The sequence below is a fragment of the Panthera pardus genome, unplaced genomic scaffold (assembly GCF_024362965.1).
Source record: "Panthera pardus isolate Hobbes unplaced genomic scaffold, ASM2436296v1 HiC_scaffold_2, whole genome shotgun sequence".
Lineage (NCBI taxonomy): Eukaryota > Metazoa > Chordata > Mammalia > Carnivora > Felidae > Panthera > Panthera pardus.
The window spans coordinates 47410110-47433570 of record NW_026526765.1 but is presented as its reverse complement, the minus strand read 5'-3'; the positions used below and the strand labels follow the sequence as shown (position 1 = coordinate 47433570).

Sequence of the window (23461 nt, the reverse complement as noted above, 5' to 3'; positions counted from 1 at the left end):
ACTGTAACATAAGAAGGGCGCCTGGGTGGCTCACTCGGTTAAGCATCCAACTCTTGATTTCAGATCAGGTCATGTTCTCACGGTTTGTGAGTTTGAGCCCCACATCGGGCTCTGTGCTGATATATGGGGCCTGCTTGGGGGTCTGTCCCTCTGTCTGTCTGCCCCTCCCCCACTTGCTCTCAATCTCTCTCTCAAGTACCCTCTCTCTCAAAATAAATAAAAATAAAACTTAAAAAATATAAGAAAGGGTTGAATCTTGGCTTTTATTTGAAAAGAATGTTTTTTGTTTTTTTTTTAATTTTAGAGCCTTGATCTGTATCACAAAAAAATATAGTCATTTCAAAGTTACATAGCAATTTTGAGACAGAAGCTGTCAGGGTGCTCATGTACATAGATCAAAGAGTACCAAAAACAAAACAAAACATGTGCACTCCTATCCACTGACAATTTGTCAAATTCAAAAATGTAGAACTCCTGTTGGTGAATATTTTTACCACCCACTTCCCTAAAACCATGCAATGGTTTCTTATTATCATCATTGAAAATAAATGTAGCCATGATTTAATTTTGTGTACATTTTTTTACGTTTTTATTTCTTGATTTTGAGAGAGACAGAGACAGCACAAGTGGGGGAAGATCAGAGAGACAGGGAGAGAGAGAATCCCAAGCAGGCTCCGTGCTGCCAGCACAGAGCCCGCTGCAGGGCTCGAACCCACGAAGCTGTGGGATCATGACCTGAGCAGAAACCAAAAGTCAGACACTTAACAGACTGAGCCACCCAGGTGCCCCCTAATTTTGTGTGCATTTTATCAAGACATTTTGTAGTTGAATTTACATAGTGAGGTGCTAAGCAGGTCTAAAACTATCAAAGAACCACTTTGGAAGAAAGAAAAGAAAGAAAGAGAAAGAAAGAAAGAAAGAAAGAAAGAAAGAAAGAAAGAAAGAAAGAAAGAAAGAAAGAAAGAAAGAAAGAGAGAGAGAGAGAAAGGAAGGGAGGGAGGGAGAAAGAAAGAAAGAAAGAGAAAATTCTAAATGTGAAAGGGTTTTAGTTAATCCACAAAGGTGTTACCATCTCAATTACATCTCAATTACATCATCTCAACTACATTCACAAGACCACCCCTGTTCCTTTTACCTGAGAGGTTACAAATTCAAATGCTTACAGAGCCCCATCAGGGACAGCAAATGTATACAACAGTCTGGAGGAGTAAGGGCTGTTATAAGCCAGTGAGCACACGTCCCACCTAAAGGGCAATCCCGTTTCACTGAAACACACTTCCCTCCGCTGAACAGCTTCTCGGACTTACATGTAACTCTGGCCAAGGGCCAAAAGTAGCCCACGAACACCAAGGTGTTAAACTGAGAAGAATCCTTCACTGTTCACAAACCATTAAGCGCAGTATCTTTTAAAATGTATTTTGTAATGTAAAGTATGAAGCTGTTTTAAAATTCTCATTCTTCAAGAAAACTGTCATTTTAAGATGCTGTTCTATAAATACAGACTAGAAACGGAATCTTTAGAGAAATACTGTTCTTCATACATTAATTAAAAGGGACAAATATGGGTTATTTTTTTTTCCTCCTGAACGAAATGCAGCCTTTAATGCATCTCTCCAGGGTGGTTTCCTTTTACCATCTAGCAGATATGGGAAAATTACATGTGGAACATGCCAGCTCTGGTCTATGTTTAAATAAACTCTCTGCCCTATGGTGGGACAAGATGTAAAGGAATGAGTAATACATTTATTTTCTGTACATTCTTGGAACAATCCTCCCACACCAAAACTATTATTTATCTAAATCATGTAAAAAATATCTTTTCTATTTGCAGTACATCTGTACGTTCATTTTGATGGCATGTGATTATACAAAATCATTACAAGCACCCAGATTCTAATTGTAACAATGATGGTTTGCTTCAAAACTTTTCAGGTTCCTAGCCCTCTTCTTCCCAAAGTCAGTTTAAAAGCTGGAATCATTTTAGAATCTTTAAGTGAAAGAAATGTTACTCTCTCAGTCCAAACAAGCATGAATCAATATCAAAAAGCAGCAATAACTAAAGTCATTATAATTTCAACAAAAACAATTCATGCCAAAGTCACCTGAATTTTAAATAAGCTTACTTGTCTTGCAGAGTAATAGAATTCCATAATTGTGAAATCTATAGGTTTTGGTAACAAAGCTGCCAAAATACTTTGTGATAAATTTACGGACAAGAAGGAAAAAACGTAGGGTAGATTATGATAAGATTAGGGTGGTAAATGTATATCAGGTCAACCCACCATAGACAAAGAACTTCAATTTATGACTAATACAAAGATCAGAGCTTACAAGAATGAAAGCATCTCTCAGAGTGTGCCCCAAGACTCTGTTTTGCTGCCTCCCCCTATTGTGCATCCTCTTTAAAAAATCTTTTGGGGCACCTGGGTGACTCAGTCACTTAAAAATCCGACTCTTGATTTTGGCTCAGGTCATGATCTCACGGTTCAGTTCATAGGATTGAGCCCTGCGTCAGGCTCTGCACGGACAGCATAAGCCTGCTTAGGATTCTCTCTTCCCTCCCCCACCCCGCGTCTGCCCCTCTCCCGCACAAGTGGACATGTGCACACTCTTGTGCTCTCTCTCTCTCTCAACATAAACTTTAAAAAATCTTTTAATTAAAGAGTAGGAAAAAGTCCTAGAAGTCCAATCCTGCTTGTCAAATGTATGCATGGCACAAGTTTCATAAAATGATTAAAATTTTGGAGTATCAAAGTGATCTAAATAGATTAGAATACAGGGCCAATACCACAAATAAATGCTTGATAAGGTAAACGCCTATTTCTACATCCGAGCTCAAAATTAAATCCATTGCCAAATCATCACACAGAGAAATAATTGGATAATTACTCAGAAGGAACGGAGGGTTACACATGGATCCAAGCCCATCTTAGGCTGCAAGGGAGAAGGCAGCATGAGGGGGAAGGAGGAACATGTGGGGCAGAGTTTAAGACCCCCCAGCTGTGAGGCTTGCAAGCTAGGTGTTCCCCGAACTTCACTTAAGTCAGTTTCCTTCTCTATCAAATGGCGATAATAATTATTGCTTAAAGAATAATGACTAAATAACATAGTGAACATACTAGGGATATTAATAATAATGATAATAGCATCTATCACCTAGTTGAATCATTAATTACAGGCACTATCACATTAATCTGTCTTCTGTTACAGTGTTTGGCACAGAGCGGGTGTCTAATAAACTATGGCTCCCATTATGAACTAGTTGGCCTTACAACGTTATCTGGGAGAATCACTCATAAGCATGTCATTAAAACATCCCCAAAGTTCCTGACTCTCGACTCCAGATTCCAGTATCTGCAGCAAGCCCCAGAGACCCTGGCCCTTGTGGGGACCAGTTCTATCACAAGTCATGTCTAGAATTTCTGAACCTTTTAATGTAGGGCCCTTCTTTAGAACGGTTTATTTTCTCTGCTCATGAGGGCTCAGGAAGTATGGCAAGACTTTCTCAGTGGATGATCACATATGCCTCTTGACCTTTATCATGTAGGGGTACTTGGAAGAATGAATTTAATATTATGACATAGACCACATTTTTGGTCGTATTGTTCCCAACATAACCTCAAAAATATGTCAGAAATCTATGTGGGTCTGAGTGATGTTACAGTGAATTAAAACTTAATTTTTATCTATTGGGTAAGAGATATTATTTTGGAACACTTTGGGCTACTCTGATCAGGTGAAATTTAACATTGGGAGAACATTTAATTTAGAGAACATTCAGAAGAAGGTAGCTGGGATTATAAAGGCTCTAAACACCATATCTTAGGATGAATAGTTTAAAGGCTATGAATGTACAACTTATGAAGCCTGGTTGGGGTAGGGAAGAATTGAGGAAAAAAGGGCACTCTCTCAAAATGTCTGAAAGGATTCCCTGTGGAATCATGAATAGCTGAACACAGGCTATAAGCAGGAGGAAGGAGCTCTGGATAAGTAACCTAAGAACAGTGAGGTGACCAAGAATGGAACCAAGCACATTAAGTTCTAGAAAATTCTACATCACTAGAAATATCTGAGCAAAGGCCAAACTACCACATGCTAAGACTGTTGTAGAACGAATACCTCCCACCCACAATATAATTTTAGATCACAGGTTTCAACCAAACACCCCCACAGACAGATCAGATTATGTTCAGTTTGGCCCTCCATGCTATTTTCCTCCTAAGATGAGTTGTGTAAACATATTTAAATTTAAAACATATAAGTAAAACTCCATACTTCCAGCTTCCTTTGAAAATCAGAAGATGAGGCAATACTCATAGCCAGACCGTGACAATCAGCTGGAGTCTGATTTTGATGGTCTTTATCATACTCTGTGGCTGATGCCATTTGCTTTCATATCTCCTTGGGACTCCTAAATTAAATGATCTCTGGATCTTCTTGACCCAGCACGATTCTGTAATCCAAATGGGAAGAACTCTGGATTTTGAACCAGAAGGTCCATATGTTGTCCAAATTGACTGAGTTTGTGTCCCTGGACAGGCTGCTGGAGTCCTCCAGTCTGTGTTTTTCTAATAGGGGTACGATGCGTTTCCCCACCATCTCATAGGATTGCAGTTAAGAATGATATGAAATCATTTCCCCAAGCAACACCACAGCGCTTATCAATGTAAGATACTATCACCAAACACACAGATGGCTTCCTTATTCATTTCAGGAACAGAATGATATGGCTTTAGATATTTTCTTAAAATAAAAACAGATTTGATAAATATCTGAAATACCTATGATGTGAAAGGACCTAGATGAAATTACTAGAAGGCCTGATGAAAACAATAAAAATCCTGCAGTAAATTGTGTGTGTGTGTGTGTGTGTGTGTGTTTCACATCTTTAAGTTGAACAAAGTTTATTAATGTATTTAGTATCTGCTTTATACCACTTTGCCTACAGGAGCTTAACAACTTGACTTTTTTTTTTTTTAAGTTAGACTAATATACATGGAGAAAGGCAGGCAGAACACTGTGACAATTTCCGGAAATTTCAAACAAACTTGACACCGAGAAAATAACACCACTCCTGAATGACTCATGCTAATTGCTGCATACATCACATGCACTGGATCATTACAAAACTCTCCATTTTCTTATATCTGATTAGAGATGGGGATTGTCAGAGAATCACTGGAGTGAAGCTACTAGAAGGAAGTGAGCTACAGAGTAGAATTTTCTGCGTAGAAACTGCAATCATCAAGAACTATAACCGGAGGTGTTTTGAGGAAAGACAGTGAGCCAACCAGGATCTAAAATCTTTAAGAATTTAAGAGCCATGACCTGGGGATCTGTGAACTACCATACCCAGGGACGGTAGCTGGTAATAGTCAAGGGTTCAAACTTTAAATCAAACAGCACATAGAAAGGCCCTATCCTCAGAAAGAACAAGAGGTTGGAAAAAAAAAAAAAAACAAAGGCCAGCACAACCAGTGAGGGGGAGAGACAGGTGTGAGACAAGATGAAGAAGTAGGGGAAGGATTTGATTCTTACCCGAAGACAAAATAAAAAGAACAGAATAATGTTAAGGTAGCCAAAAGTGACAGGATCAGATTTGCCTTTTCTTTACCACAGCAATAAATGGTCAGGTTGTACAGTGTTTAGGAATGTTAAGACTCTAGTTAATTAGAGGTAGGGAGAAATTCTGAGAAATGTCCGGGAGAAGCCTGGGTTTTTGATTTGCCTAACTGGAGCCATTTTACCGAGATAGAGAAGTGGAGAGTAGCAACACTAAGCTAGGGAAAAACTCTAAGACTTTGGATAAGAATAATCTTGTTATAAGCTTGTAACACAGAATATGATAAGTGCTATAATTTAGATATAACTACCTTATGTTATGGTAGACTGTGAAGCCAGAATACGGAGGTTCAAATCCCAGCTCCGCCATTTCGTACCTGGTAACTCAAGCTAGTAGTTAACCACAACACCTTCAAAATGGAAAGATTCAGACTTCACAAGTGAGAATAAAAGGAAGGAAAAGACTGACTATTCTGCATCCGTCATTAGAAGGAACTGGTTTGAAACTCATACAAATTAAGCAAGCAAAATTTAAAAGCCAGCTAATCAGTGAGAGTCTCCCCTTCCCAACATCAATCAACTCCAATAACCACACTTTCTCAGATAAAGGGTAGCCAACTACCTAAACCCTCTGCTTCTCAAAGCCAGGTAATCTCTGGACCCCACTGGCCATGCACCTCTCCTAATGCATTCCCTGCCTCTCCCTCAAGAAGACCGCGATCATACACGACTTTGAACTTCATTTATTTTCCTTCCTCTCAAATATATTATACACATATAAGCAATTCAGGGGTGCTTATTCTCGAGCAAAATGCAAAAATGTTATTATAAATATCATACCATAAATAATGTATTTCTTTTTTTATTTTTGAAAGAGAGTGTGCACACATGCATGAGCAGGGGAGGGGCAGAGGGAGAGAGAGAGAATCCCAAGCAGGCTTCATGCTCGGCTCAGAGCCCAACGATGGACTCAATCCCATGACCCTGGGATCATGACCTGAGCTGAAATCAAGAGCTGGATGCTCAACCAACTGAGCCACGCAGGCACCCCATAAATAATGTAATTATTATTCAATGTTTTGATCTCACTACTCATCTCTAGGTTAGCGTATGTAGTCACAACTCACGTGTTTTCTCTGCCATGTCATCCACTGCATAAATATTCTACAACTTATTTATTCACCCTCCTAATGATGGGCAGTTTGGTTATTTCCATTTTTTTACTATTATAAATAATGCTTGCATGAATATTCTGGTATGTGTTAGCTGCAGCACATAAGCAAGAATATCTAGAAAACATACACAGAGTAGCAGAACCGCTGGGTCAGAGAGGACACCAATGTCTAACTTCACAAGAAAATGCCACATTTCTAAATGATGGCCGATGATACACTCAAAGCAATGTATTAAAGTCCTCCCCAAGGCTTCATATGTTAAGGCATCTTTATCTGTTCTAATCAAGCAAGCATAAACAACATTTTATTGATGTCTCATTTTTCATTCCCCCAGTTACTAATGAGGTTTTGCAACTTTTCATACATTTGTTATCATATGTCCTTCCTGGGGCGCCTGGGTGGCTCAGTCAGTTGGGCGTCCGACTTCGGCTCAGGTCATGATCTCATGGTTTGTGAGTTCAAGCCCTGCATGGGGCTCTGTGCTGGTAGCCCAGAGTCTGGAGCCGGTTTCAGAGTCTGTGTCTCCTTCCCTCTCTGCCCCTCCCCAACTTGTACACTGTCTCTATGTCTCTCAAAAAATAAATAAATGTAAAAAAAAATTTACCATATGTCCTTCCTTTTCAGAGTACCTCCTACTAAAGTCCTTTGGCCATTTTGCCATTAGGTTATCTTATTCTTTTGTAGTAGCTTTTTACATATGCTATTCACTACTTCTTCATCATTTACATGTGTTGCAAGAAAATAAAAAATAACAACTTTCCAGTTTGTGGCTGATCTCCTCACTTTACATATATTTGAAGTAATATAAAACAAAGGAACTATAAAGTCAATGGTTTCTTTTGCAATGTCTAATAAAACTGGTAAGCAGCTAATGGGATCCATGAGGGAGGGGGGCAGGAGAGAGGAAGATGGAAGGCAGATTATAAAGCTGTCTGGGAGTTTGATTCTGTGGTTGATTAGACACACATTCCTATTGTCTAGTATTTTGTTTATTTTCTTCAAAAAATACACAGGTGAGGAAAAACAGCCTATTATTTAACCTTGTTTAAAATTTACCAATTTATTTTACCTCCCATTCCACCTTCTCTGTATCATACCTTCTTTCTAGGATGCTTTTCCTTTGTACAGTTTCCATAGTGAAGCTCTATTTGTCTAGAAATGTCGTTCATTTTGTTCTTATTATTAAAAGGGTAACAAGTCTTGCTTGATGGCTTATTTTCTCTCAGGTGTTTGAAGAGACCCTTCCAGGTCTTCCTCTTCTGCTGCTGTCAAGGAACAGCCTCCCGTCCATGTTGATTGTGGTTCCTTTGTAGATGACCTGTCTTTGCTCTCTAGATGCTTCTAAAACCTTCTACCATTTGTATGTTTACGTTTCGCTATGTTTTGCAATTTCACCACAACATGTCTTGGTATGGACTCATTCTTTATTTTCCTTGCTTGTCCTTTCTGTATCTGGGGATTGACATCATCCATCGGTTTTAGAAAATTCTCAGACATTATCTCTTCAAATGTGTCTCTCCTCCATTTTGTTCCTTTTCTGGGGCTCCGATTAAGCATATAACAAATTTAGTCTGTTGTTGCAGGCTACCATTTTAAATAACTGCCTTTAGGGGTTCCCCGGGTGGCTCAGTCTGTTAAGCATCTCTTGGTTTCAGCTCAGGTCATGATCTCACGATTCATGGGATTGAGCCTACGTGGGGTTCCACGCTGTCAGTGCTTGGGATTCTCTGTCTCCCTCTCTCTCTGCCCCTCCCTTGCTTGCTCTCTATCTCTGTCTCTCTTGAAATAAATAAATAAATAACTGCCTTTATTCCTTTGAGGATTCATCTCTCTTTATTTTATATTCTACATGTGCTAATTCCAATAACTAAAAAAGGGGGGGGGTATTTTCTGCTTTGTTTTATGATATCTCTGATAATGGCTGGTTTTCTTGTGTATTTTTATCATCTTTGATTGTCGGATCACTTCTTTATCTTTACCCGTGGGATTCCTGTAGTCTCAAATAAGGCATGCTTTCCTTAGAGAGGATTTGCGGTTGCTTTTGCTGAAAGCCGCAGGAGGCTACCAACCTAGGACCATTTGGTCCCCTTCTGGTCCTGATTTCATGCAGGGGTCAAGTTCTCATTTCTTGTTTCCAACCGGCTTACTCAAGGCTGATCCTCAGATACAGAGCTTTATGGGTATTTGCCTCAGAACAATTCTCGTCATCCTCACTTGTTCCTTGCTCAGTACGTTCTACTTGAATTTCTGCTCAAGCTTTGTGTTTGTTTTCTTTGGGGTGGTGGTTGGGTATTTGGAGGGTTAGGGATTTCCCTTACTCCAAATCTAGCAGTGCATTAAACCTAGGTTTAACCATGATCTAGGTATTTTATACTTAGACCCTTTGAGACAGTCTGCCAAGTGAAAGCATAAAATAACTTTTTAATTTACTGTTGTAAGAGTTCAGTTGATATAATCCGGGTCATATAAAACTGTTCACTATCCATTATATGGTGGCTCTCTGATGACACATTAGAAATGCCATCCAATTATGTCACTCCTACCTAATCACTTCCTTCTTTGGATCCTAGAGAATTCACTGTCTACAAGCATCCAGTTTAAGTCTTAACTATAAACAATAGTTTATCGTTCTCAATATGCTCTGGGTAAGTGTATGCAATCTCTAAGTTCTCCAAAGACAGAAAGCATGGTCTTTACTTGTCTTCTATTCTCTCAGGACCTCAAGGACAAAAGTTCTTTGACCAAAAAATAATTGTTGGTAATTTCATGTGTTAAAAAAGAAAAGTTCACACAATTGAGTTAAAAATAGAATTCTTGAAAACAAGCACAAAAGAGACACAATTACAGATCTTCTCTTTTCCAAAATAATTCATCCATTTATCACAAGTAAAATCAATGATGAGAAATATAAATACCCAGCCCCCTTCTTAAAACTACAATTTAAACTGTTCACAGCAAAACTTCCTGGAGGAGGTGGGAGGGGAAAGGGTACCACCAATGCCTTGAGGGAAAATGAAACTCTTAACTTTGCACATAATAAATTGCATTTGTTTCTGTATGAATCTCCCTCTCTATCACATTCTTAAACAAGTGATGGGAAGCAGAAATCTATTTCCTCCTCCAAGAGGAACAACCAAAACAGACCTAATGATACAAGCACAATCCCTTAGTGAATAAAATTACAAAGAGTCTAGCTACTCGGGTTCAATTTGTAATCAGAGCATCAAGCCATACTGTACGAAAATGTCAATTCTGGCGCAGCCTTGATGAGCTAAGATTGAACGCAAGGGCCAGTTTATCATATTCTCCCGACTGCCCTCTTTTAAAGCTGGCAGGTTCAATTTGAGTACAAAAGGGTTTTCAGTTTGAGGGATTTTGCATCTGAAAAGGAACCACCGGACTGATAGTGTTTTTCACGGCTATGTTATTTTCTTAACAGAAATAAATGCACAGTAAACATCCAATATAAATATTTTCTCAAAATCAAGTAGTCCTATATATATATTTCCATAACACTCTTCCCTGGGATGTATAAAAATAAAAATCTTGCTAAGAGTTGAGATATTTTTGCTGTTAAAAATGTGTGTCCTTCAATAAAAATATATTAACACATTTCAAGCATTTTGATACAGTCTGCTTTTATCTCTGTCTTTTGAGCTGGTGGGGGTAGCATGGAAGGAACACATTAAGGCAGGGTGGGGACAGAAGAACTGGCTGGTATTAACTCTGGGCTATTTCATTTCATTCTATTTCATTCAAAACAACAGATCTTAAAGCTGACAAAAACCTCACAACTTTGAATACAAAGTAAAAATTCCTCCCTCCTTTGGCTGGTATGGAAATTCCCTTAAAACTGGCTGTTTTACAAATTTCACTGAGTTCTCTGCACGCCCATTAGGAGGGAGCTGCCCCGTTATTTTCACACTAGCCAACCTAGTGAGTTTGCTTTCTGATTCATTCATTTATTCAAGTGTATGTTCCTTCACTGAACATTTACTGGGTCCTTTGCTGTTTCCTTTGAACTCGCCAGAACTATAGGCAAGAGTTTCACTGAAAACTCCTGAACTCTAATATATTCATAGATAGGAAAATCTATTTTCTTATAATTGAGAAATCGCCATGTAGAGCCTTCTTCAAACCTTCTAGAGAACCCTAGTTGGAACATTTCTATTGGTGCAGCACACCTATCCATTGGCCTAATGCACCTCTTTCCTAGGAACCGAGATGAACTACTATAGTTTCTACTTCAAGTACCACTAGCTTCCTTGCAGGTTCTCTTTTGTGAAACTCACAATCCCTCCTCAGGGCTTGTGTACTCACTCTCCCTCTGCTTGGAAGGTTCTTTTAGCAGATAACTCCTAGATAACATCTGGCTTACGTCTCAATAACACACAATTGTTTATCATTCTCCACCTGTTTTGAGTAAGTAAATGCCATTTACAGATTCATCAAGGACTAGAAGCACTGTCTGTCTTTATCTGCTATCTTCCCAGGATCCCAGAGACAAATCCTCAACAAGAGGATGCCAATATCCTCAACAAATAATTGTCCATAGTTTCATGGTGTTAAAAAAGTTCATACAATAGTGAAAACTTTTTCTTTTGTTTTAAGAGAGAGAGAGCAGGGGAGAGGCAGAGAGACAGAGACAGAGACAGAGACAGAGACAGAGAGAGAGAGAGAGAGAGAGAATCCCAAGCAGGCTCCATGCGGTCAGCACAGAGCCCAATGCAGGGCTTGATCTCAGAATTCATGAGATCACAATCTCAACCCAGATGAAGAGTTGGATGCTTAACCAACTGAGCCACCCAGGTGCCTCATCGTTTCTTAAAAACATGTGCAAATTCAGCTCAATTCACTGGGGCCTTCCCTGGCTTCACTCCCCACCCCCACCCCACCCCCACCCCCCGCCACACACACACACAAGCAGGTTCACTCCAGACTTTAGGCCCTTTATCACTACAGTTGACCACAGCTAAACAAATCCCAGCACATCCATTATACAGCTCAGAAAAATAAAAAGGCAGTTCAATACAAACATATGTCAACATTCACCAAGATGTACCATTTAAATTTTAAAAAACAAAGTCTGTTTTAGGCTGTCATTCACATGAAAGAGGAAAATCATGTGCATATTGTCCCCAGATGTAGTAGGGAAAATGCAGAACACACTAGAATCATGGTTGTACCAAGAAAGAGGGAACTGAGGACTTGGGATCAGAAATGGGAGAATGCTTCCTTTTTGCCAATTTGTATAGGTTAGCATTTTACCATTTGCACACAGTGTTAAGTTAAAACTTACCATTTTTTAAAAGGTCTGCCCCCCATCCCAGGACTCATCAGAGCTTCCAGAAAGAGTTCTTTGTACACCAAGAACAGCAAAGCCAGGCTCTCATAAGCTCTTCGTATTAATGTCTTTAAACCTAAGAGTAATGGCCTCTGAGTTGAGAAGGGGGAGTGGCCAGAGAGAGAGGGGTATAGGGAGAGAGGACCTCTTAGGTGGCATTAATGCTTCTTCCATCCTCCAGTATCATAGCCTTAATCATATGATCAATACGTCTGTGGAGGTCCACGGAGGAGCCACCACCAGCTCTCTGCCTCTCCAAAGACCCTTTAAGCCACAAACACCCACCACCAAACTCATGCATCACAGATCAACTGTCACTCAAATCTCACAAAAAGTCTCTAAACGAAGGGAGTGAGTCAAGGCTAAGTCAGAAGGCAGATATCATGAGCAATCAATGACAAAAATCCACTATCAGACTGATGCTAAATTATGGTCCAGCACCCACAATCAAAGATGCCTTTACTCATAGGTGTGAGTGGGCACCGGGAGACCAGGTCTAACACTGGCTCTGTACTAGCTTGTCATGGTACCTTGGACCAGGGAAAATGGTTATCCTTCCCCGGGCCTCACTTTCTCCACCTCTAAAAATCTATAGTGGCTGATTAGGTAAGCAGTTTTCAGATAGTGGGTTTCACACCATTAGTTGTGAAATCAATTTTATGGGTCACAGCAAATTTTTTTTAAAAAATTAACTAGAATAGAATGGTAAGCATCAGAGTATATCACCCATGTTAAGGGTAAGTATCATTTTTTGAAACTTTTGTTTTGTGTATATTTGTGAGTATATCTGTATGTGGATATGTGCACAGTAATAGAGCAGGAAATACCACAAAATAAACACAGTCAAGGTAAGTGTTATTTTTTTTTTTAAAAACCTCTGTGTCCGTTGTGTGTGGCTATATACTAGATAAGGATGTAAAATGTTTCTTCATGTACATTATAGTCATTTGAAAGCCACAGGACAAGACAGATATTCTCTAAGCTCCTTTCAAGCTAGGAATTTTCTAAGTCAACTGGAGACAGTATGACCTAGTGAACTTCGAACCTAAGAAAAGCCTGGGTTCAAAGCCCTGTTCTACACTGTCAGTGGTGACGATTTGGTGCACATTAACCTTTCAAGTGTCAGCTTCCTTAGCTTTCTCTGAAGATCCCACTTGGAGACAGGAATAGGGATCCCCGTGAGGCCCGGGAATAGGAAGAGATCACGTTCCCTCCTGCCCTTTTGCATTGCTGCTCCCCAATATTTTCCTGCTCAGACTACTACTTTCTTTCTTACAATTCTAGGCAGCTCCTGCCCAATTTGGGGGTATATCTGTCAATCTATGGTAACATCGCGAGTCCCGTACCTGTAACTACAACACTGGGCTACTGGGCATATGAAATGAGGAAAAAAAAAAAAAAAAAACATGGAAGGAACTTAGGACCACCTCAGTACATAGTAGGACCTCAATAAATGGCAAGAGTAATAGTGGAATTAGAAGCCATAGTAACAGGTGGTGGTGGTAGTAATGATCGAGTTTATCCTTAATGGCTATCAAAATGCCTCCAGTAGGGTCAGACATATGGATGAGATAGTAGGTCTAAACGGATGAAGTAACTAAATGATATCCTGCTCAAAAAGTTTTACATTTTAATAGAGGACCACAAAATATTCCAAATTATTTGAATCCCAAAGTAATTACTTTTTTTTTCTTCCAAGATTGTATTTAAATCCAAGTTGGTTAACATAGAGTGTAGCGTTCATTTCAGGAGTAGAATCTAGTGATTCATCACTTTCATATAACACCCCATGCTCATCACAACAAGTGCCCTCCTTAATGCCCATCACCCATTTAGCACATCTCCCACCCACCTTCCCTCCAGCAATATCAGTTTGCCCTCTGTAATTAATAGTCTCTTATGGCTTACCACCCTCTAGGTTATTTTATTTTTCCTTCCCTTCTCTTCCCCTATGTTCATCTGTTGTGTTTCCTAAATTCCACATGAGTAAAATCATATGGTAGTGAAATCGTACCATTTGCAATGACGTGGATGGAACTAGAGTGTACTATGCTAAATGAAATCAGTCAGAGAAAGACAAATACCATAGGAATTACTCCTTCATGGAGGGACTTTAGGAATCCAGACAAGGTAGGGAAGAGAGTAATTCATTCTGGTGGTAGGGATACAAAGAAAGATGCCTCTCCCTTGCACCCAGTCCTTGAAGACCAAATCATAAATAGCACCAATCATCTCAGACTGATTGCGGTTGAGAGGAAAGAGAATTCTTAACGACGACCTTCTCTCCTTGAATAATCACAATTTTGTTACTTTTGGTTGGTTTGGGCAAACACTTTGGGATGCGGGGAAGGTGCTATGTTGAGAGATTTCTGCTGCCTTGTCAGCACTGATTATAATGTTTCCAAAAGATCATCCACAATACATCGCACCAATGATCTGTGTCTTACTGTCTCCATGATATTGACACCATGTGATAAAGATCTGTGTGTTAACAATGTCAGAGTAACTGCCCACACTTCTGTGCCTGTGGATGTATTTAGGCTGGTCCATTTAGTCAGACACCAAAGCATCCTGGAGGGAGACACAGAGGTCCTAAGGTGACTACATCCCACATTTAAAAAAAAAAAAAAAAAAAAAAACAGTCAAGAAGAAAGAGGAGCCTTATCTGAACCACTATTTTGCCAGCAACCCTCAGCCAGGGGTTTGGCAATGCACTTCCACATATCCTTAAATCTCCCTGAAATATTATGTTTGAACATCAGAGGAAGATCCCTGTCAAGCCTCATTTCCTTGTTTGAAAAGCAGACTGGGAATCCCAGAAGCCCATATGACCTTGGCAACACAGGGCCTGCTACCATGCTCTCCTGCAAACTTCTCTGAAACTTGGGGTTTGTCCTAGCTACACACTACCTCAATCTTGCTTTCCTCCTTTCCAGCATGGGCTTGATCTTGGAATTCTGCAGAGGCCAGGCTGTGTCTGTGCAGACGGCTTGCAAGAATGCCTTCGAAGCAAACAAGTAGCTTACCACAGATGTGTTAACGACTCTCAGCTGTGCATTAAGAGTCCTGAGCTAGCAACCAGAAGCCTCTGGAGCTCACGATGGCTCTAGCACCTATTTGCTGGATAACCTCAGAAAAGTCCTTTCCTTCTCCGGGCCTCAGTTTTCTCTCCTACAAGCTGGTAGAACTAGATTATCTCTATCTTTGGTTCTAACCCCAGAAGTCTATTTTTCAAACTTTTGGGCTGAGAAACAAAAGTGTTTTTCTGAGCAGCTAATTAACTGTACAGATAAAATCATGTTAACTTATATATCAGAATGTCCCTTCTAATTATATCTTCAGCAACATCACAATGGAACTTGCCCAGAGCTACCAACATAGTTAATCAACAACTCTGATACCATTACACTCCTTCTATCTGAAGAACTGCTGCCTCTGGGAACATATTCTACTTTATGGTTTGCAGTTCCAGTGGTTGGATGTTTGTCTTTTAGAGTTTAAACACAATGGTCACTTTTTCTGGGCCACCAAGAATTAGCTCGAAGTTACAATTGATCATTCAAAAGTATTGTGTGAGTTTTCTGTATGTCATGTACTGTCCTGGCCCCTGTAGATACAACTTCAATTAAGACAAGATTCCTGAACTCAAGAAGCCTATACATAGACTAAGTAGCATATAGAGAAAAGTAAAGAGAAATGTACATACACTACAGTTTAAGTAGAGGAACACATTATAAAGACTCGTAACCCAGCCGTTGAGGAGTCAGGGAACTCTTACTAATCCATGAAACTCGTACCAATTCCTGGAAAAGCACAAGAAAATTTGGGGAGGTAAAGTAACTACCTAAAAGTTATCCCCCCCAATTCAAAAGATCCCCACCTAGAACTGTTCTACATCATGTTCTATGTAATGGATTTAATTAAAATACAAACCAGAATATGTTGCATACACAGCATCATTTCTTAACATGTAAGAAAACAACAGGGACTCAAACCAATGTAACAGTAAGACTCCGGGGAAGTTTAAAAGGACAGATCTGGATTTCAAGTCTCCGTCTGTTACTCAGGATCTGGGTGACATGGGCAAGTTGCTTAACCTCTGTGTTGTCGGTTTCATCCACAGTTAAATGGAGCCTGGCACAGGACAAATGTTTAACAAGTACCACCTAATAGATGAGTCCTTACCACATGCCAGATGCTGCGCTCAACACTTCAGTCCCTGACGAAGATAAGTCCTAGCAGCATGCACAGAAGGAGCATCCCGTTACTGTCTTCAATGTCCAGGGGAAGAGACAGAGGCTTAGGGAAATTCTATAAGCCGATGGAGGTCACGACAGCCAGCAAGTTGGAGGCAAGCCTTAATCCCTAGTTGTCTGCATTCTAAGCCCCAGTCTTAACCACTAACGGCGTTTCTACCTTCTACTTCTCCGTTGCCAGCCATGCCAGAAAAGTAGGTTTTCCCCACTGAAATGACAAAATATTCCCAGTGTATTAAAGACACAGTAACTACCTGTATATTCCTTGGTCTGTGTTCTATTCAAACGCCTGCCTGCCATTATTTAAAACACATGTTATCAGACAATTGCTTATCAAAGCCACCTGAGTCTCCATTAGGATTCTTCAATAAGAGGTCAGGGTTAAAAGCAACAGATCCAGAGGATAAATCTGGATCTGAAAAGGGAAAGATGACAAAACAGTTTGCTGGACAAGATGTCTGGCCCCTTTGGCCACTTTTCAATGAAATGGAAGGGAAAAGATGTTGAGGTCACTGAGAAAACAATTTAAGTGGGCCAGAAAGAGACACAGTGTGTGTGATGGCTCCTTTTCACCTGCAGGAGACACTGACATAGTCTGAGGCAGTCAAAAGCGTAATAATGAAGAGGAGGAAAGGGGTTTTTCTTACACCACAGCTAGATCCACTAAATTGGGAGACGGAGCTTGACACTTTTTGACACAGCAGCACATTGGCCTGGCTCATGGTGTCATTTTGTGTCAAGTATTAGTACAAATACCGACACTGATGCATTGAAGGAGCATTTGATGTTTCCTTAAATGGTTTCCGACTTGGCACAAGAAAAACCAAGTGTAACAAACATCAATGTGATTGCTATACCTCTCAAAGAGCTTTCAAAGTTGCCTCTGGGTTGACCAGCTTGTTTCCTTACCCATGGAACATTAGCAAGAGCTGCAGAACACACAGAGGATACTACTTTTTGTGTGTCCGCTTTGCTGGAAGGGGGAGGGACTTGGAGAGCTCTTGAAGCCATTTGAAAGTCAGAATCCAGGAGCTACGGAATAACTGGGGCAAATGGTAATGTGCAGATGCAGACTTGGGGCACCGATGAAATGGGCTCTTTGCCCCAAGGTTTGGATTCAGTAAGCCTCTGTTGGGTTCCAAGAGCTTGAGTTCCGATTGAGATGCTCATGTGACCTTGATGATCAGCCAGGTGCAATGAGCACTGGTCTGATGGGGAAAAGGCTGGACTGAGACTCAAGCTATCAGGGTGCTAGTCCCAGTTCTGGTACCTCCTGGGTGTGGGATCTCTGGGAAGTCACTTCTTTGTTTTTTCAGCCACTTCTCCTTTCCCTCAATTGATAAGGCGGGGGAGAGAGAGTCCGTGGGAAAGATCTCCAAGGATCTCTCGCTCCATCAGTCTCGAACATAGTGTAGGGGTTAGGGGCCACCACGGAGCATAATTAGGACCTTAGACCCTCAAGGTACCGAACCTTGGTCCCCGTTTCAGCACTGCTGCTCTCCAGTTGCCGGACAACTTCTATCATTTCTCCAGGACAAGTAATATAATTTCTAACTCTAGGTTTCCTCAACTGTAAGTATAAAATCCCAATGATAGGGGCACCTGGGTGGCTCAGTCGGTTAAGCTCCCGACTTCGGCTCAGGTCATGATTTCACAGCTTGTGAGTTATAGCCCCATGCTGACAGCTCAGAGCCTGGAGGCTGCTTCAGATTCTGTGTCTCCCTCTCTCTCTACTCCTCCTCTGCTCATGCTCTGTCTCTTTCTGTCTCAAAAATAAACAAACATTTAAAAAGATTTTTTTTTAAATACTGATGATAAAAAAAAAACAGCACTTACGGCATAGTTTTTTGTGATTAAATAGTTTTGTGTGAAATAGGCAGTGCATGAAGAGTGCCCAGGACAGTGCCCTGCTGAGTGCTCAATAGCTGTTAGTTGTGGATACCCCTGCCAAGGTCAGCCAGAAGAGCTTCCTGCTGTCCCCTGGAGCTACTGTGATTAATGAGGTTCAGGTAAAGGTAACCCTGGCTGCACAATCCTTGGTCTTGTCCTTTTATCAAGAGAAATTCAAAGGAAATGAGCTTTTTGGGAAAGGGTGGGATATTGGAGGGAGGGCATTAAGTCACGCCTCTTAAGAGGAAACGTGGGAACAAATTTGAGAAAGGCATTATACAATCTATACCATGTTTATCAAAGTGTGGTTCAGGGATGATGTGCTGTAGAACCAACCTGGCAGTCATTAAAGAAGCCTATTCCTGTCCCTACTGGATCAGACTCCCAAGAGGGTGGGTCCAGCAATCTGTTTTTCTCACGAGCTACACAGGAGTTGGAGGATCACTGGCAAATATAGTTGATGAAAAAAATCCTCCCCCTAATTCTCCAGTCCTGTGTTTACCCGGGTGGGGGGAGGGGGGAACAACACAGTGAAGGCAAATGAACTTGTGCATCTGTGCATTTACCAAGAATCTAAACTTCTTACATTCTTGTCATCTCCAGTGCAGCTGGGTTCCAAGCAAGTGTCCAATTTGTGCATAATTCACAACTCCCCAGAGAAACAAACACTAGCCAAGGGCTGGCTACTTATGGATGTGGATTATGTCAACTTCCTTAGAATGGCAGCATGGTTTGTAAAAATTAAATACAAGCAGTGAGTGCCTCTCCACTTCCTCTGCCTTCCCCTTCCTCTGCTCTGCTCTCCCACCCTGTCTTTCCTCCCCCACTGACTTCACCCCTGTTTCCACTGCTTTCCCTTTATGCTTTCTGTGCTCAGGCTCTTTTGTTCAGATTTATTTTTTCTCCCTTCCTTCCACTCCTCTCTCCTATGTTTGCCCCCTCTACCCTGCAGTTTTCCTTCTCTCTTTTGCCTCTTTCTCTCTCTCGTTTTGCCCCAGGGGTATATGTGTGTCTCTCTCTGATTCCCCTCCTGTTGTGCCTCTGTCTGTGGGCCTCTCCCTGTCTTTCTATCACACACAATACCTCATTGCCCCTTCCTCCACTTGATGCCTGGCTCTTGGCTCCCCTCTCACCAAGGAGCCTCCAGGGGGCACACTTCTGGGCAGGCAACCCTGTGCCCCATGCTAAGTCAGCCAGCGCCCTCTATAAGAGGTTCGGTCTACTTACAAGTTCTTGGATATCTGCTGCCAGAGACCCCCACTGAGGAGGGTCCTTCAAAGGAATAGAAAGGAAATCTGGGCCGGGAAGATGCAGCAGCAACTACGGAGTAGAAACAGGAGGGCCCGACGGCTCTAGTACCTGGAGTGTCTCCCGCACGGGAAGTCACAGGGCCAAGCCTAGCAGTGGAGGGTTCTTCTGCAGTTTGGTTTGTCTATCACTTCATTTCCAAGATACTCACGAGGGCAGGCAGTGCAGTGGGGGTGCCAAGGGGGTGGTTGGGAAAGCTTCAGCCTCTTAAAATTTCTATCAGTCTTCTCAGAGCCCACTAACCTCCTCAAAACACAAACTCTAAATAAAAATTGTGTGTCCGCTTTGCATGTAGCCTCCAGACCACGCTACAACCCCCTACAACCCCTCAGCTGCCCCTCCATCTACCAACCCTAACCCATCTCTAAGCACCTCTTTTATAGACATACCAGAGCTCCTGCCAGGAGCAGGGGTAACTTTCCGGATCTGCAGTTAGGCAAATTGAGGGACAGAGAAGTTGCACAGCAGGCTCCAGAAGATGTTCCTCTGGAGTGCCGCTGCTATCAGGACCCAGAGTATTTTGCATACTGGAAAACACCAGAGGATGGTGAATTCAGAAGAAACTTTTTTCAAGGCTGAACCACAGCCTCTCTCAATGTGAATCTCCGTCAGCAGGGGCAGAACTTCGTTCCTAGTTTCTTCCGGTGCAGCTCTCAAACTCGACGGGTCCGCACGCTAATCCGCGCCCATCACCTGTACACGCGCTTTCCCCGACCCTGAGCCCTCTCCCTGGGTCTTAGGATGAAAGTGTAGGAGGCCAGGCCGGTAAAGAAGAATAAACTCAGGCCATGGCTCCTAATGCTCCCGCAACTCCCCCCTCCCCTTGGTGGAGTATAGAGGGGCAAAATGCTGAGGTTTGGCCCGCTGCCCAGCCAAGGGAGCAGGAATACCCGCCACCAGGGACCGCAGAAGGCAGGGGCTCGCGTCCGAGGACCAGCCAAGTCCGCGTCGCCCCAGCTGAATGGCCCCTCAGTTGCCTGCAAGTTGAAACCTCAGTCAGGCACACAATGAGGCCGCTGTTTTCCGACAGGAGGCATTTGGATGCCTCACACACTCAGCCCAAATCGGGCCTGAGAGCAGAGCGCATTTCCTTACCCATGTTCAGATGCGCCCCTGGATGCGGTTCAGTTGCGGTTCCCTTCCCGCGTGCCTGGCCACAGGAAGCCCGTGCAGGCCACCTGTTGGACTCTGTCCGGCCGCCCTAGATCTTGCGCCCTCAAACCCGCACTGAGGAGCAGGGCTTCCAAGGTACCCAATCCATCAGCAACAGAAAAATTCACTTGCGCCCTCCTCCTATGGCTATCTTTCCTGCTCCCAATCACACACATACACACTTCCTTAATATTCCATCAGTCACTACTCTTTAATGAAGCGCGCTTAGCCTCCCCTAGGGGCCCGGGTTGCCCGTGATCTCCGAGCGCGCCCAGGCGGCAGCGGATCTCCAAGCGCTTAGCTGGGTGTCTGCTTAATGCGCGGGCGGCAGAAAAGCCCCAAATGGCACATCGAGGGGGAACAGTCCGTGGCCTGCTCTAGGGAGCCCCCTTGCTCCTAGGGAACCGGAAGGGGTCTCCTTCCTCAGTTCAGAAATGAAGGCATTCGGGGAAACCCCGAAGGCAATCGGATTGGGGGAAACAATGTTGCGTTTCGCAGCCAAATCCCAGGATAGGTGCAAAGGGGCTCAACTTTCTGGTGTCTCCCTGCCTTCCCTGCAAGCAACTAGCTGGGGGGAAAGGTTCGCCGCCACGAACGGGCTACTCACCCCTGGGTATGAACGCTGCCCCCGCAGGGGACCCCAACAGACTGACGCGCGTGGAATCCGTGGAACGCCTGGGTGTCTCGCTCGTCTCCCGGGCCACGCGGCGAAGGCTACGCGCTCCAAGCGGGGCAGCCGAGGGCAGTCGATCCCATGGGTGGCGAGTTGGCAGAGGGCGCGCCGCCCGGCTGGGGGCGCATCGCTCCCAGGGCTGGCGCAGGCTGCAGTGGGGAGAGGGGCTCCCGGGGAAGTTGGCGGCGCTGAGGGTGGACTTCGGACTTCGCGCTCGCTTCGGCTCGAGCGGCCGAGCGCGTCCTCTGGGATAGACAAGGGACTCGCCGGTGGAATGGGGGCAGGCGTGGGCCGTGAGGCTGCAGGAAGCCTCCGCTGGCCGCCGCCTAGAAGGAGCACAGCGGCATCGCACCGCCTGGAACCCCCAGCAGCGGCTGGAGCACAGAGCGAGCGAGAGAGCCGGGCTGCCTCCTCCCGGTTGCGGGCGCCCCTAGCTCAGAGCCCGGCTCGCCCCAGCCCGCCGCGCCCCTCCTCCTGCCCGAGTCCTCCTCCCCTCCGCTGTTTCACCAGCTCGCAGGGCTCGCGGGGCTGGGCTTGGGCCAGAGGCTGAGTGGAAGGCGACCGCAGAGCCCGCAGCATGGAGGGCGATCTCGCCGGCTAGGGCTCGGGCTCGGGCTCGGGCTTGGGCTCCGGCAGCGGCAGCAGCGGCCGCCGCCTCCCGCGCGCCCACGTGCCGGAGCCCCGGTGTGCGCGCTCCGGCCGGCCGGGCTGGAGGGAGGGAGCTGGGGCGAGCCGCGGGTGGGGGTGGCGGGGAGAGCCTGCACACCCGCGCAGCGGAGGGGAAGCCGCCGAGAGGCTCCCTGGGGCGCAGGGCTTCTGGTCTGCAGCTCCGGGAAGACTGGTGTGCAAGGTTCCCCCAGCTCCCCCCTCCGTTTGCAGAACGGAGGGAGCCTGAGCTAAACCCGGGGCGGGAGGTGTGGGGGGGGGGGGGGGCGCTCCACTCCGCAGGATCAGCCGGGAGCCGCGGCCGGAGGCGGCTACGTGTCTCCACCAAAGGGACGGGTTCCAAGTATCCTTGAACCCCCTCACCTCTCCGGGGAGAAGAATAGGGTTCAGAAACACCGAGTGAGAGAATATGCGGGTTCCCAGAGAGAGCTTGTTCCGGCTGGCCCCGCCTTCCTCCCAGAGTGAGCACTTTTCCCGTTAACCAACAGACTCCAAGGGGCTCCTCCTTCCCGGGAGAAAGGAGTTGTCTTGCAAGATGGGCCTGACAACCTCCAATCAAGTGACAAATAATTACTGAGCACTCACTTTGAGTGATGCCCGGGCAGTGTCCTGAATCGTCGGGCCCTCCCGGGTTTCAAGTTGTGTTCTCTGTTCTGCGCGCCCTTTAGCAGGCCCTCCCTGGGCCTCCTGGCTCCAACCAGAAAATGAGGCTCCTTCCTCATTGGAGTAAGAAAGACAAAACAAATACCTGTGAGAAATTTTAAATTAGAAGACACTTCAAAAGATATGTAATAAATAATTTGATATTAACAAGAAACGTGATTATTTTTTTATAAAGTTACAAAATAGATCTCTAGGGAAACAAAAACTAGCAAAATGCACCTATTATTGGGCACATGTGCAGTTACTTAGAGATCTTTGTCTCCAATCTTGTCATTATTTAAGCGGAAACATTGAAGCTCAGAAAAGACAAATGGCTTGTCCAAGGTCACACATAATCCAATTTGGTTAGTCTGGTCTTCTACTGGCAAACCAGTGCTTTCTCTGCCACACACCAGGACACAGATTATACTCAGCAGTATTGTGAGGAGACATCAGCAAAAAGGGGGAGACGTTTGTTTCCTCTGGGTTTCCAAAAAAAAAAAAAGGCTTCGTAAAAGTGTTGGGATTTAAGCTAAACCCTAAACAGTAGGCAGGATTCAGATATCTGGAAAAGCCAGACCATGCAAGGGGAGGGAGAGAGGTCACAATGAAAGATGAAGAAGGACGTGTTACAAGAGCAGCAAACAAGTTTGGCAGGAGCAGAGAGCTTGCCTGGGTGATGGGAGCCACTGAAGGGTTTTAAGCAGTAAAAGAAAATGAGAGCTTCATTTTATGATAATCTATACGTCCTGTACAGAATGGATAAAAAAAAAAAAAAGTGGGGGGGGGAAGA

General features: G+C 43.7%; 1 protein-coding gene across 1 annotated transcript in view; it reads right to left on the bottom strand.

Annotated features, from left to right (window-relative positions):
• SGCD (sarcoglycan delta) overlaps window positions 1-21788 on the bottom strand; it is a 939939-nt gene extending 918151 nt beyond the window's left edge. The window contains exon 1 of the mRNA XM_019464511.2: window positions 21295-21788. The gene's annotated coding sequence lies outside the window, so the exon portion shown is untranslated. The remainder of the gene's footprint in view (window positions 1-21294) is intronic.
• Between the last annotated feature and the right edge of the window lie 1673 nt (window positions 21789-23461).